This window comes from Jaculus jaculus, chromosome 15 (genome assembly GCF_020740685.1).
Source record: "Jaculus jaculus isolate mJacJac1 chromosome 15, mJacJac1.mat.Y.cur, whole genome shotgun sequence".
Taxonomy (NCBI): Eukaryota; Metazoa; Chordata; class Mammalia; order Rodentia; family Dipodidae; genus Jaculus; species Jaculus jaculus.
Window position 1 is genome coordinate 2,992,000 of NC_059116.1, and position 14,169 is coordinate 3,006,168.

At 45.1% G+C, this 14,169-nt stretch overlaps 1 long non-coding RNA gene across 1 annotated transcript in view; it reads right to left on the reverse strand.

The window, feature by feature from the left end:
* Positions 1-14,169, reverse strand: part of LOC123455122 — an 84,631-nt gene that overhangs the window by 67,861 nt on the left and 2,601 nt on the right. The window lies entirely within an intron of this gene.

Below are 14,169 nucleotides of genomic sequence, written 5' to 3' on the forward strand. Positions count from 1 at the left end.
CAAATATGTCGTGGAGCAGAAGGTGGGCAGACGTGGATGGTCCACTCTGTGTGCTCCTATGTCTTCAGTAGGGTCATGGAGTGAGAACAAAAGTGGGAAAGAGGATACAGTAGCACAGGGAGTGAGAAAAGGGGGCAACACACTCATGAATGGAAGCAGAGTCCAGGGGTCTCTGAACCTGGAGAATACTTGAACTTGAGGGATATATCTTCACCACCCTCAAGATGCCCTTGCCAGAACACAGTCCACCCATGAAGCTCTTAGATTCGTTCCTGATGCAACGCGTGCATGGTAAACATTTTTTTGCAGTTGTTTCATTTTCTAAATCCTCCCAGTAGCCAAGAACAATGACTATATCTAACATCACAGGGCTGACGGAAACCCTAGCTCATGTCCACTTTATGCTTCCTGGCATGAACCCTGAGAAGACAGCCTCTTCATGCCATAACCATCGGAGTCTTCACCTGCCAAGAACATCTTGTACACACCCTAAGAGGAGCCATCCTTGGCAGGCAGCCTTTGCTGACAGGCCAAGGAACACCATGTCCTGCTGAAAGGGGAGATCAGTTACTAATTACAGTCTCTGCCTGGGGAGTTTCACTGGAACCAGGCACAGCTCTTGGGATTCCAGTTTGAGGGGCTTTAGAGTGACATGGCAGTGCGTGTGGTAGAAATAAGAAATAATACACAGCCACTTCTGGGCAAAATTTTGTACAGTAGTCTTTTACGATAAAATATGAAGATGAAGGCGGAGGCTGAGGATGTAGCTCAGTTGGTAGAGTGCCTGCCTGGCATGCGGGAGGGCCTGCGTGCAATCCTAGAACCACGTAATGGGGCATGGCGGCACATGGCCCGTCACTTCAGGACTAAGAGGGTAGGGATCCAGCAAGCAGACACGTGGATGGCAACATTTCAAAGGGCTGTGACTTAGGAGGAAGGAAACTGATATGTTCGGGTTTGCATGGGTTGGGCTTGAGAAAGTGTCACAACCAAGAGGTGGCATTAGTCAGGAAAGACTGAGTCAAGGACCACAAGCCAGGACCACAGAGATGAGCTTTAGTTAGTGAGGCAGGATCACTCATCTACTTACTGAGTATGTGTCCACTGCTGTGATAGTGCCTGCTCACACACAGCTGTCTAAGCCCTTGAGAGCACAGGACCCTTGGCACAGCCGCTCCCAAGTCCCCTGCTTTCCACATGACCTCAGTGTACAGAGGAAGACTGAGGCAGCAGAAGCAACCAGGATGACAGAGGAGAGAATAAGATGGAATGTGCCATCAGTCAGCCCAATGTCATTTCCTAGAGGCCAAAAGAGGAGTGGTGCATTTAAAGAAGAAATTAGGGGCTAGGGAGACAGCTTGGTCAGTAAGCAACATGAGGTCCTGGGTTCAATTCCCAGCACCTATTACTTTAAAAAGCTGGTGTGGTGGCATATACTTGTAATTCCAGTGGTGGGGAGGCAGAAACAACTGGATTCTAGGGGGTTACTAGACAGCCAGTGCAGGCCAACAGCGAGTTTCAAGACAAAGAGAGACCTTGTCTCAAAAAAAGGGAAGGGCTTGAAGCTAAAATGTACCCTCTAGCTTCATGTATTTGTGATTAAAGCCCATACTTAATCCCCAGCTGGCGGAGCCTTGGAGAGTTGGAGCCTTGCGGCAGGAGGTGTGTCTCTGTGGGTGGGCCTTGGGGTGTTTATTGCTCAGCCCTGCTGGCTGCACTTAGCTCACGCTCTCTGCTTCCTCCTCGCTGGTGTGGAGATGGGATAACTGGTGTTCTGCTCCGGCCCTGCTTTTCCCACCTTGATGAAGTTTCCTTTCCAAACTACAGGATGACAATAGACCTTCCTTCCATAAGCGGCTTCTGCTCAGGTGTTCTGTCCCAACAGGGAGAACAAAACTGCGACAATGCCTGAGGATCAGCACTGGGGCTACCTTTGGTTCTCCACACGCACAAATACTGACACACATGCAAGGAGTAAAGAAGCAATTAGTGACAAATTGCCCCAGGCTAGCAGCTGAGGAAGTCATTGACTTTGGCATGAGGGCTGCCATTGGCGAGCTTTCAGCAAAGGCATTGATCCCTGCTGTGCACCAGATCACTCAGAGCATGCACATGCTTGGGAGCTGCCCCCAGCATCCTCATTTATTTGCACACAGATGCCTACGAGCTGGCCCCAGCATCCTGACCCCATTGCATGCAGATGTCTGGGAGCCGTCCACAGCACCCTGACTCCATTGCACACAGATGCCTAGAAGTTATCCACAGCACCCTGACTCCATTCCTCACTGATGTCCGGCAGTCATCCACAGCACCCTGACTCCATTCCACACAGATGTCTGGGAGTTATACACAGGACTCTGATTCCATTCCACACAGATGTCTGGGAGTCATCCACAGGACTCTGATTCCATTCCACACAGATGTCTGGGAGTTATACACAGGACCCTGATTCCAATCCACACAGATGTCTGGGAGTCACCCACAGCACCCTGACTCCATTCCACACAGATGTCTGGGAGTCATCCACAACACCCTGATTCCATTGCACACAGATATCTGGGAGTCATACACAGCACCCTGACTCCATTCCACACAGATGTCTGGGAGTTATACACAGGACTCTGATTCCATTCCACACAGATGTCTGGGAGTCATACACAGCACCCTGACTCCATTCCACACAGATGTCCGGGAGTTATACACAGCACCCTGATTCTATTCCACACAGATGTCTAGGAGTTATCCGTAGCACCCTGACTCCATTGCACACAGATGTCTAGGAGTTATCCACCAAACCCTGACTCCATTGCACACAGATGTCTAGGAGTTATCCATAGCACCCTGACTCCAGTGCACACAGATATCTGAGAGTTATACACAGCACCCTGATTCTATTCTACACAGATGTCTAGGAGTTATACACAGCACCCTGATTCTATTCCACACAGATGTCTAGGAGTTATACACAGCACCATGACTCCAGTGCACACAGATATCCCTGGAGTCATCCACAGCACCCTGACTTAGTTACCAACGGATGCACGGGAGCTAGCCCTGGCATCTTGGCTCAGCTCCTCCTCAGTGAGACATGTCCTGATGTTCTGGTTTCTACTTGTCTAGCCCTACTCCGCAGGGAGAACCTAAGACACTGTTTTAAGGAAAATGGTTGCAACATCTGCTCAGCTACCCCAGTTAGCCATTCCACAAGGTGTACATAGATCAAAACATTATAGTGCCATTTTATGTGTGATTTAAAATTAAGTTAATCAAAGGAAGTTTCACATATGTTCTAAAGGCTGTGTTTTTGGTACAGTGGAAGCAGGAGAAGATAGAGAGCAGAGAATAAAAAGAGAGTAGTGTTTTTCAAGAGAGACACAAGCAGTCTTAACATCAGACATGAGTGCTTAGCCCGTCTTCCTTTACCTTCCTGTGTGATTTAACCTCTGTGTGTCTTATCTGTAAAATCAGGATAAAAATACTTGCTGTGCCCAACTCACAGTTTCCTTGGGAGGTCAAGATGGGATAATAGATGTGAGAGTACTTTGAAAAAAACCAGATTGAAGTGCTGTAAAAATGTAAGATTTATATGGCTGTCAGTTTCTTTTCCCCAAAGATGGCCTTAAAGATAGTGATTATCAACTGTAAAGACCGACGTGGAACCAGCATCCCTTTCCACACTGAGCTCACAAAGACAGTGTCCTTTGATAAGTGCTCACAGCTACTATCTAAAGGTCTAATGCTGTTTGCAACTCTTGCTTTTTCACAGCTAGCCTTGCACCATATCTATTATAGATGCAGTTTCTGGAGTCTTACAAATACTGCTTAAAATTGCTAAATAGTCCTCCAACATAAAACTAAAGAGAAAAAATGATACTACTGCAAAAATTCAAAAGTGATTTTAATGTTAGGTGGCCCATATTTAGTTGTCTGTGTTATACTTATAGAGAAAGGGGAATAAAGAGGTCGGACTGAGGGACATCTGTGATGGCAGATCATGCTATGGGAGTAAAAAAACACAGGCAGTTGGGAAGGAGTTGCCCAGCTCCAAGTCAAAGACACCCGCAGAATTCAGTGGCCTCCTCAAGGTCTATAGCTGGATTCCTGGGGGTGCCCATTTACACCGTATATGCCATGTCAGGGCTCTAAGAAACAAAGCAGTACTCTTCTCAGTTACCTGCCCCCCAGGGGAGCAGTAACACCTGTTGGTGCTTGCTAAGATCTCACAGAGAGGTTTTCTTTAATCATAGATGACTATAGATGTTCAGAGTTGTATTACATCATACGTTCCACTTTTGGTTTCATATTTTCCTTAGGTAAGAAAAAAGTATAATTGTCAAGGAAATAGCATACTCAAGGTCTGAGTTTCTTTTTTCTTTTCTAACAAACAACTAGAATTTTGATCAAAAATGAAACGACAGATAAAGTACCCAGTAGGAGTTAAGCCAGGCATCACATAACTACTAGGAGCATCTGAGGTACCCTGGGGAAGATCAGTTACATTCTCCCCTCTGAGCCCATAGTGGCTTCAGTTGCTGCTCTCCTGTCGCTATCAGGGAGAATGTGCAAATACGATCTTGATCTGAACACACCTCCTTGGCTGTTCTCCACTCCGTCTCTTCTAAAAGTCGGACTTCTCAAACAGGGGGACAAGTGGCCAAAGACAACCACACACCCTCATCCTATATCACCTATGTATTATGTGAACCTTTCCCATGTGAAAATGTGAAGTCATAGAACAAAGGGGTGTGTGTGTGTGTGTGTGTGTGTGTGTGTGCGAGCACACACACACATGTGCATGTGTACACACGTGCTATGGATGAATGTGTGTCTGTGATGGCTTGGAAGTAAAACATTCCCCATAGTTTTATATGTTTGTGATTAAAACTCCTACTTAGTACACACCTGGCAGAGTCCTTGAAAGGTGAAGCCTTGCTAGAGATGGTGTGTCACTGAAGGTGGTCCCTGGGATTTTATAATGTTCAGAGTTAGTTCAGAGACAATTCCCTCCCTGCTGCTGATACGTAACCATGGGAGCTGTCTTACTGCTTGTGCCACAATTTTCCCACCAGGATGATCTCCCCTTCAAAACTGTAAGTCAAAATAAACCCTTTCCTCCCATAAGCAGTGAGAAGGTAACTGTTAAGAGAGTGTGCATGTTCATATATGTACTGGTGTGTGTGCACATAGGGGACAAAGGTTAAAGCCAGCTGTCTTCCTCAATCAATTGCTTTCCACCTTGTTTTTTACTTTTTATGTTTTTTTGAGGTAGGGTATTGCTCTAGTCCAGATTGACCTGAAACTCACTATGTAGCCTCAGGCTGGCCTCCAATTCACAGCAATCCTTCTAACTCTGCCTCCTGAGTGCTGGGATTAAAGGCATGCACCACCACCAGTGTGTGTGTGTGTGTGTGTGTGTGTGTGTGTGTGTGTGTGTGTGTTTGTGTGTGCTTGAGAGAGAGAGAATGGGGCCAACAGGGTCTCTAGCCACTGCAAACGAACTCCAGACACATGTGCCACTTTCTGCAACTGGCCTTATGTGGGCCCTGGGGAATTGAACTCCAGTCATTAGACTTCACAGGCAAGGGCCTTAACTACTGAGCCATCTTTCCATCTTATTTTTTGAGACCGGGTCTCACAATGAACCTAGAACTCATCAATTTGGCTAGAAGCTGGCCAGAAGGCCCTGGAGTCTTTCTGTCTCTGTCTCCCAGAGATGGATTGCAGGCGAATGCCACCTGGCCTAGCTTTTATGTGGGTACTGGAGATCCTAACTTAGACATACTTATACAGTGAGCGCTTAGCCAACTAAGCCATCTCTCCAGCTTCAAACAAGAGGATTCTGAAACAAAGATCTACAGAATTCTTCCCTGGTTTCTGTGAAACTTCCCACCACGCAAGAGTCACATTCCTTATTCATGTATGCCAGGGGAAAGCTTGCCATGTAGGTAAAGTGGGGGAACTGCTGTAATCACACCACCCTAAGCTCCTTCCTTCCTTCTTTCCTTTCTCTTCTCTCTCTCTCTCCCAGTCTCTCTCTCTCTCTCTCTCTCTCTCTCTCTCTCTCTCTCTCTCTCTCTCTCTCTCCCTCCTTCTTTCTTTCTTTCCTGGCAGTGTTTTACTCTAATTCACGTTGACCTGAAATTTACTATGTAGTCTCAAGTCTCAAGGTGGCCTTGAACTTATTTCAATCCTCCTACCTCTGCCTCCCAACTGCTAGGATTAAAGGTGTGTACCACCACACCTAGCCTAGGCTCCTTTCTTAATGAGCAGCACCAGCATTGATGAGACATCTTCCATGCCCCAGGGCACACAGCCTAAGCTTGTGACATGGGAGCAAAAGTCATCACTTTGTAGTTACTTATTTGATAATCTCATCTTTTAAAAAGCTGGACAGTTGCCTTGTAAAGAGTCATACCCTTCCTCAAAATAAAAGACTAATGAGAGAGGGAGGGGATATGATGGAGAGTGGAGTTGTGAAGGGGAAAGTGGGGGAAGGGAGGAAATTATCATGGTTTATTGTCTCTAAGAATAAAAGTTGTCAATAAAAAAATATACGAAAAATAAAATAAATCTGGGGCTCAGGGATGGAGAGATGGGTTAGTGCTTGCCTGCATAGACTGAGGACCCAGGTTTGACCCCCCCAGGACCCACATAATCCAGATGCACAAGATGACATACATATTCTATTTCAGAGGCTAGAGGCCCTAACATGCCAATTCTCAAGCTGAGGCTTGAGGATGTAGCTCAGTTAGTAGAGTGCATGCCTAGCATACATGAGACCCTGGGTTTGATTCCCAGCACTGAAAAATGCTGGTTGTGATACCACATGCCTGTAATATGACCACTTGGGAGGAAGAGACAGGAAGATCAGTAGTCCAAAGTCATGCTTAGCTACATAGTGAGTTCAATGCCAGCCTGAGCTACATGAAGCCCTGACTCAAAGCCAATCAACCCAACCAAATAAGTTAATTGATAGGTGATGGCACTTGGGACCACTCAGTTAACCTCCCCGGGCGTCTTATATAAAAATAGTACCTTTGTGAGCGTGAACAAAATGGAACACGTCCACAACACAGAACATGGTCTAGTGCATTTCTATTTTGTTACTACCGAGATGGAACTTCTCAATAGTGTGAAGTCCAGTGGCCTCTAACCTCTTGGTGTCTCCTGAGAGCAGAAAGCAAGAGGTTGTAGCCAGAAGTGTGTGCTTATGATGGGGACAAGGGCCCAGGTCTGACCCCAGAGATGGGGACAGTGTGCTGTTCATCCTTCAACAATTCTGGTTGTTTTCTCTAAGGATGCATGCTCATCAATAAACCAGCGAGGGGCAGTGACAATTACATGGAAATTTACCATTTCAATACTGTTATAATAATATACAAACAAAACAGCAGTTCTTTCTTCTGCTCTTGAAGATATGCTGTTGACAATTGTAGCTTCAGAAGCACACCGTACAAAAACTGCCCAAAAACTCAGAAAGAAAGGTAAAATTAGATTTCTTTTGCAAACACACTCCCCCCTCCCAGGGCCTCAGTATGCTATGGCTGTTCTTCTAACTGTGGGTGATTTTCTGAAGCCACAGTCACTGCCATAAAGGGACACAATGGGCATAAAAATAGCTTCAAGCTTAACTGTAAGATTCATTTTCAAGTAGTTTCTACAAGTATAATACCTTAGCTTCTAGAAAAAGTAATCGCTACAAACATTTGAAAAGTCGAAACTCTATGCAAGGGCCTGGGAGATTAACACAATTGAACATAATAGCCCCTTCCAAACCATTTCCCGGGGACTAGAGAGCAAAATCTTACAGCATCAAGGCTTTCCAAATATATATTTTATTTATTCAATGAAGGGGGAAAAAAAAGACCATTTGAAGTACTTGCATTGTCTTCACATGAAAATGCCTCTCAGAGCCCCAAGATGCGTTCATCCGGAGACACAAAATGAGTCATTCCTTGGCTTCTAGTCATCGTTGCAAACATCTGAAATGGGGAAAGCTATGTGAAAGGACTTTTGTAAAGTTACATACAAATGCTTTGAAATAAAAATCATTGCAGACTACACTCGGCATTTACCTGCCGAGTGGATATGCCCTCATATGCCCGAGATAGGGCGTGTACAGCAAGCACCTCTGGACAGCCAGGGGTCATCCCGGGAGGCCGGGGTGGCAGGAGCTTTCCTGGTCCCAGAGCATTCTTCCTTTGTTTTATACATGGGTATGTATTTGTGTTAACCTAATTTCACCTAATTGCTTCATTTAATTAACCATGGCCTCTTCAGCAGGTAAAGCAGCTCATGCATCCCATGAGAGCAGATGATCTACCTCTGCAACCACTTCTGGGGACCAGTCTCCTCTCTGGCCTGACCCTCCAGCATCCAGCCTGCCTTCCACACTCTGTGCTCTGGGAGGTGCATCAGTACTGTTGGGATGAATGTGGAAAGACCCTGCCTCCAGCCAACAGCACAGGGGCTCTGGCTGTCTACCTGGGCTCCAGACCTCTGCAGTTTCTCCTAGCCCCAGAGCAGGCCCCACATCCACCACTCTAGCTCTTTCCTAGTTTTCCACACCCTCCAGCCTTGCTAGTGTGGACTCTGTTCCTTAGGGGCTTGAAGACACATAACAAGGGGAAAAGGATAGCCTTGTTCCCTGGGCCCTGGAACTTTAGTGGAACACATTGGAAGCAAATTTCCTTCTGCCACACATTAGCTGTTAATGTGCCCCATCTCTTTCAGCCTAAGTTTCTTCCTCCTTAAAAATAGTGGAAGTCGACCTGGGTGTGGTGGCATACACCTTTAATCCCAGCACTTGGGAGACAGAGATAGGAGGATTGAGTTCGAGGCCACCCTGAGTCTACACAGTGAATTCCAGGTCAACCTGAGCTAGAGTGACACCCTACCTGGAAAAAATTTTTTTTTAATGGTGGAAGTCATTACAAGTGCTCCTGGCTTGCAAGAAAGAAAAAGGAAGTACAGAAAGAAGGAAAGAAGGAAGGAAGGAAGGAAGGAAGGAAGGAAGGAAGGAAGGAAGGAAGGAAGGAAGGAAGGAAGGAAGGAAGGAAAGAAGGATGAACTGGTTCTCATGCTTTCCAACTGCCCCAGCCCACTCACATTTCTAACTCTCCAACCTGGAGGGCTCACTCACCAGCTATGTGGTTTAGCAAAAATGGTGGGCTTCAGAGCCAGAACCAATACTTAACCTGCTTTTCTTGGCTTAGAAAAGGTCTCACTATGTATCCCAGGCTGACCTCAAACCTTGATCCTCAGCCTCCCAAGTGCTGGGGCTACAGGATTGTGTTACTGCTCATGGCTCTTTAATTCTTCCACCCTTGGTTTTTTCAACTGTAAAGAATATTTGTGCCTTTCTCAGAGTATCTATCTATAATGTCAAGAAAGCCTGACACTTCGTGGCCTGTGCGCCTTGGCTGTTTTCACTTCACTCCAAGTAAACACATGTGCCCGTCAGCCCCATGGAGCCTGGCTGCACATTCACTTGGCCAGCTGCTCTTGCCTGCCCTTCCCTCTCCTCCCATCCCCCTCTCTGAAAACTTGGTACATCTTCTAAGCTGTCTTCATCTAAGAGCTTCTGTGAAACCACAGCGAGTTTTCCTTCCACTGAGTTCACAGTGTTTATCATCTACAGAGGAAATAGGAGTTGAGAACTCAGATGACTCCAAAGTCTTTCCTCTATCACTAAACACTGTCTGACTTACTAAAAAAATCAGGATATCAGCCAATAACATACAAAAATAGTTCCAGTTACATGTGACCAGAGAGCAATTTCCCAGTAATCTCTCTCTCAGTCCTTCCTAAAGTCAACTCCACCATGCCTTGTTCAAGGGTAGCTCACAACAGAAGATGATCCATTGGGTCACTGATAAATGAAGGCATACCGCATCTTTTTGGATGAGGACAGGCTGGAAAGCCAGTGGCCATGTCAGCTGACATCCACATGAGCAGTCTCTGTTCACTGCCACACAGACCTGTCTGCAGCTGCTTCTCCATTCGGTGCAAGTCACGGTCTCTGTGCAAAACCCTCTTTCTGCTCTACAGCGGGTGCCTGCCGAGAAAACGTCTCCTTCAGGCTCTTTGCGATCTGTCCCCATCTCCTTTTCTGCTCTCTTCCTGTGTCCCAATGGCTTCATGTCTCTTTCTCTCCCCAAACCTACCACAATCTTCATGGCCTCACTCACACCCCTGCACCTGGAATGCTCTTTTTAAACTACTTCCCTTAGTAAGTCCTAGCTATACTTTAAAACCCAAGCCAAACATTGCCACATGAAGAACTCTGCTTTTCTGGGAAGAGAGGAGTTGGTGAAAAGATCTCTCCAGAGCTCTCTGTTGTTGAGCAGTTCCGTGGGTTTCTTGCCATCTCCCTTACAAGGCTATGAGCAACATGATGTCTAAGATGACTGTGTAACCAACACATTTTATTTAGTGAATGGATGAAAGAAAGCAGAAATGAATTAATGAACAAAGGATGATGCTTATCATAAAAGACACCATCAGTTCCAGTATTCTGGCCCACATGGTGCCTAGAAATTACTCTTTTTAAATTTTTTTTTATTTATTAAGTTGAGAGGAAGGGAAAGAAGCAGATAGAGAGAGAATGGGCTCACCAGGGCTTCCAACCACTGCAAATGAACTCCAGACACATGCGCCACCTTGTGCATCTGGCTTAAGTGGGTCCTAGGGAATATAACCTGGGTCTTTTGGCTTTGCAGGTAAGCACCTTAACCACTAAGCCATCCCTACAGCCCTAGAAATTACTCTTGATAGATATGGCTTGGTAAAGGAACACAAGGCAAGAGTCATATTTGAAAAAGAAAACCAGGGGAAGAACTGTGACCAAAATAATAACTCCCCCAAGAAAATATTAAACACAAAGGATTCTTTTTATTTCTCATTTCCTTCTCCTTCTCCTCTAGATGTGATGATTTCCAATAAAACTTGACAGATGATATTTTGAAAAAGAAAAAATGATTCTAATTAGTTTTTAATTTATTAAAGAGCTATAATCACTGGGGGAAAAAAATCCCTTATTCTGTAGCTAAGACACTGCCTTCAGGATTACTCCCCTAGAACTACTGGCTGGTCCATCTCCACAGTAGTCTCTGCATATGTAACACAAATCCCTGCCGACCTGCTTATATACTGGCTAATTTGGTGACCTTCAGTGATCTACATGCAATATGCAGATCAGCCCACTTTAGGAGGTTCATAAAGATGTCCTCAGTACCAGCTGTGTGCGTGCGTGCATGCGTGCGTGTGTGTGTGTCACACACGAAGGCCAGAGAACAACTGTGAGGTATCTGTACTCCACTCTGTTTGAGACAGGGTCCCTTGCTCTTTGCAAATGAACCGCCAGACTGCAAACCAATGTTTGCGAGCTTCTTATTCACTTGGCTCTGCCTCCCTTTGTCATAGGCATGTTGAGATTCACAGATACATGCAACCACTTTGCATGGCTTTATATAGGTGCTCAGAAATTGAACTGAGCCACCTCCCCAGATCCAGTAATATATGTTTTTAAATCAAAGCAAAGTACCATCCCCTGACCCAGAAAAGACTGAAATATTGTTTCATTGAAGGAACTGGAGTTTTATGATCTTTGACATTCTACATGACATATAGGTGGTCAGAGAAAGAAATGAAAAACTTTCTCCTGGACTAGAAAGATGACTCAGTGATTAAAGGTGCTTGCTTGCAAAGCCTGACGGCCTAGGTTTGATTCCTCAGTACCCATGTAAAGCCAGGTGCATAAAGTGGTACATGTGTCTGGAATTCATTTGCAATGGGAAGAGGCTCTAGCCCACCCTCTCTACTCCCCCTATGCTTGCAAACAAATAAATAATAATATATATATTTTTTAAAAAAACACTTTCCTCTGGCTGGCTCAGCAGTTCAATTCCCCAGTACCCACATACAGCCAGATGCACAAAGTGGCACATGCATCTGGAGTTGGTTTGCAGTGGCTAGAGGCCCTGATATGCCCATATTCATTCTTTCTCTCTCTCCCTTTCTTTCTCTCCCTCTCTATCTGTATCTCCTCTTTCTCTCTGCTTACAAGGAAATAAGTAAATAAATGATAAATAAATAACTAAATAAAAGACTTTCCCATCAGTTTCACTCACATTAAATAACCACTTGATTCAGGCCAGAGTGTTTAATCTCTGAGCCCTGGCAGATTTTTATATTGGTTTCACAAATGAGAAACTACAAATGTACAAAGAAACTAGCCATTCACTCAAGGCCACAGAGCACACAGGTGCCAGGGGCCTCTCTAAAGTCAGGTCTGTCTGGTTCTAGATCCTAAAGGCACAGCCAGACCCTCAGCTACCTCTCCATGGCATTCACAAGGAGTTTCTCCAGCATATATAATCTCTGGATAGCCCACATAAGATCTTACTCCTTTTGGCATTTTATACAATGTTCCCTCCTAAAACACCAGAGTAACTCTTCAGAAATATATCCATCCTGCCCATGTGTTATTGTGATTGAAATCTGAAATGTCTCCCACCAGCTCACATTTTTAATCTCTTTGTACTTTTTATTGACAACTTCCACGTGTCTAGACAACATACCATGATCATAACCCCCTCCCACCATCCTTTCTTTCCCCCACACTGAATCCTTCTTCTTTCCAGCTAGTCTTTCTTCTATTCTGACGTCATCATCTTTTTCTTCCTATTATGCAGGTCTTGTCGGCCACTGTGGGGTCATGAGTACCAAGGCCACTCTTGTCTGGAAGACAGCACCGCAAGCACTCCTCTCCTTCTTTCCTGCCAGGTCTTGCACAGTGGTCCCTGAACCTGAGCAGGTCATAAGTCCTAGGGAAGAAACTACTACTGTTGTCTGGCTAAATGGATATATTATGCCCACCACACTGCCCTTTAACTACTTACATTTATGCCTATATATTAATATTACTCTCAATTTTGCTTAGAGAAGCTTCTCTTTTTAGATGGTGGTGTCCACAGGAGGGACTCAAAGCTGACCTAAGATCTCACATTTTGAACTGTCTCCCCAGCTATGGGGTGCTATTTGAGGAGGCTATGGAAACCTTTAGGAGGTGGGCTTGTCTAGTGGAAGGATGTTAACGGTATCATGCTCCCTTTTACCTTGAACTGTGTCTTGTGAGGAAGCTTCACCCCACCATGTGGGGGCCACACACAGACTCCCTCATGGTTCCTCAGTCTGAACAGAACCCTCTGGTATGCTGAGTCAGCATAAATCATTCTTTCAGAAGTTTCTGACCTGGAATTCACTATGTGGCCTCAAACTCACAGTGATCCTTCTGCCTCTGCCTCCAGAGTGCTGGGATTAAAGGCATGTGCCACCACGCCCAGCTTGTTGGGTGTTTTGATCACAGCAACAAAAAACCAATGCACACACCAAGGCATGCAAGACTTCCCTGAAATTTTTGAGTTCTTCTTTTTTCGAAATTTTTTAAATGAAAAAAAAAAAAAAAAAAAACAAAAACCTTAGGGCTGGGGCAATTGCTCCGTGGTCAAGGCTTGGGGGAGGGCGCCGCAGTTACATGTGCTTGATTGCAACGTCTTCTGGCTCTGGTTCAATTTCTAAGTGCCCATGTAAAGGAAGATGTACAAAGTACTGCATGTGTCTACAGTTTTTGTACAGTGACAAGAGGCCCTGGGATGACCATTTATATTCTCTCTCACACAAAGAAATAAGTCAAAATATATGTTTTCAAACTCCATGAGGAAAAGATTACTTAAATCTTCTTGACCTATCTTTTCATATATTGGTATTAATGTCTCTAGAGGGTACTTGAATATTATCTTTGTCTCTGGCACACACCAACAACAGAAGCACTGCATTGACCATAAGCAGACATGTGCTTCAGGAGAGCTCATCTGCCTCTCGAATATGTAGCAAGCATGCCCAGCAAGGAGACAGTATTGAAGAAGGCATGGTCCTTACTCTACAGGAGCCTGACCCAGGAGCTCCCTCTTTCAATGAATTTGCAAACAAATAAATAATAATATATATATTTTCGGAGCTTCTATGTCAGCCCCCAGGCAGACCCTATCATAAACTGTACCCATATCCATATGGCAGGAAGTTCAGAAAAGAAAGGAAACATGACCAGCCTGGAAAATATTTCAACTTGCTTTATGGAAAAAGGCTACCCAAGGACAACATCTCACC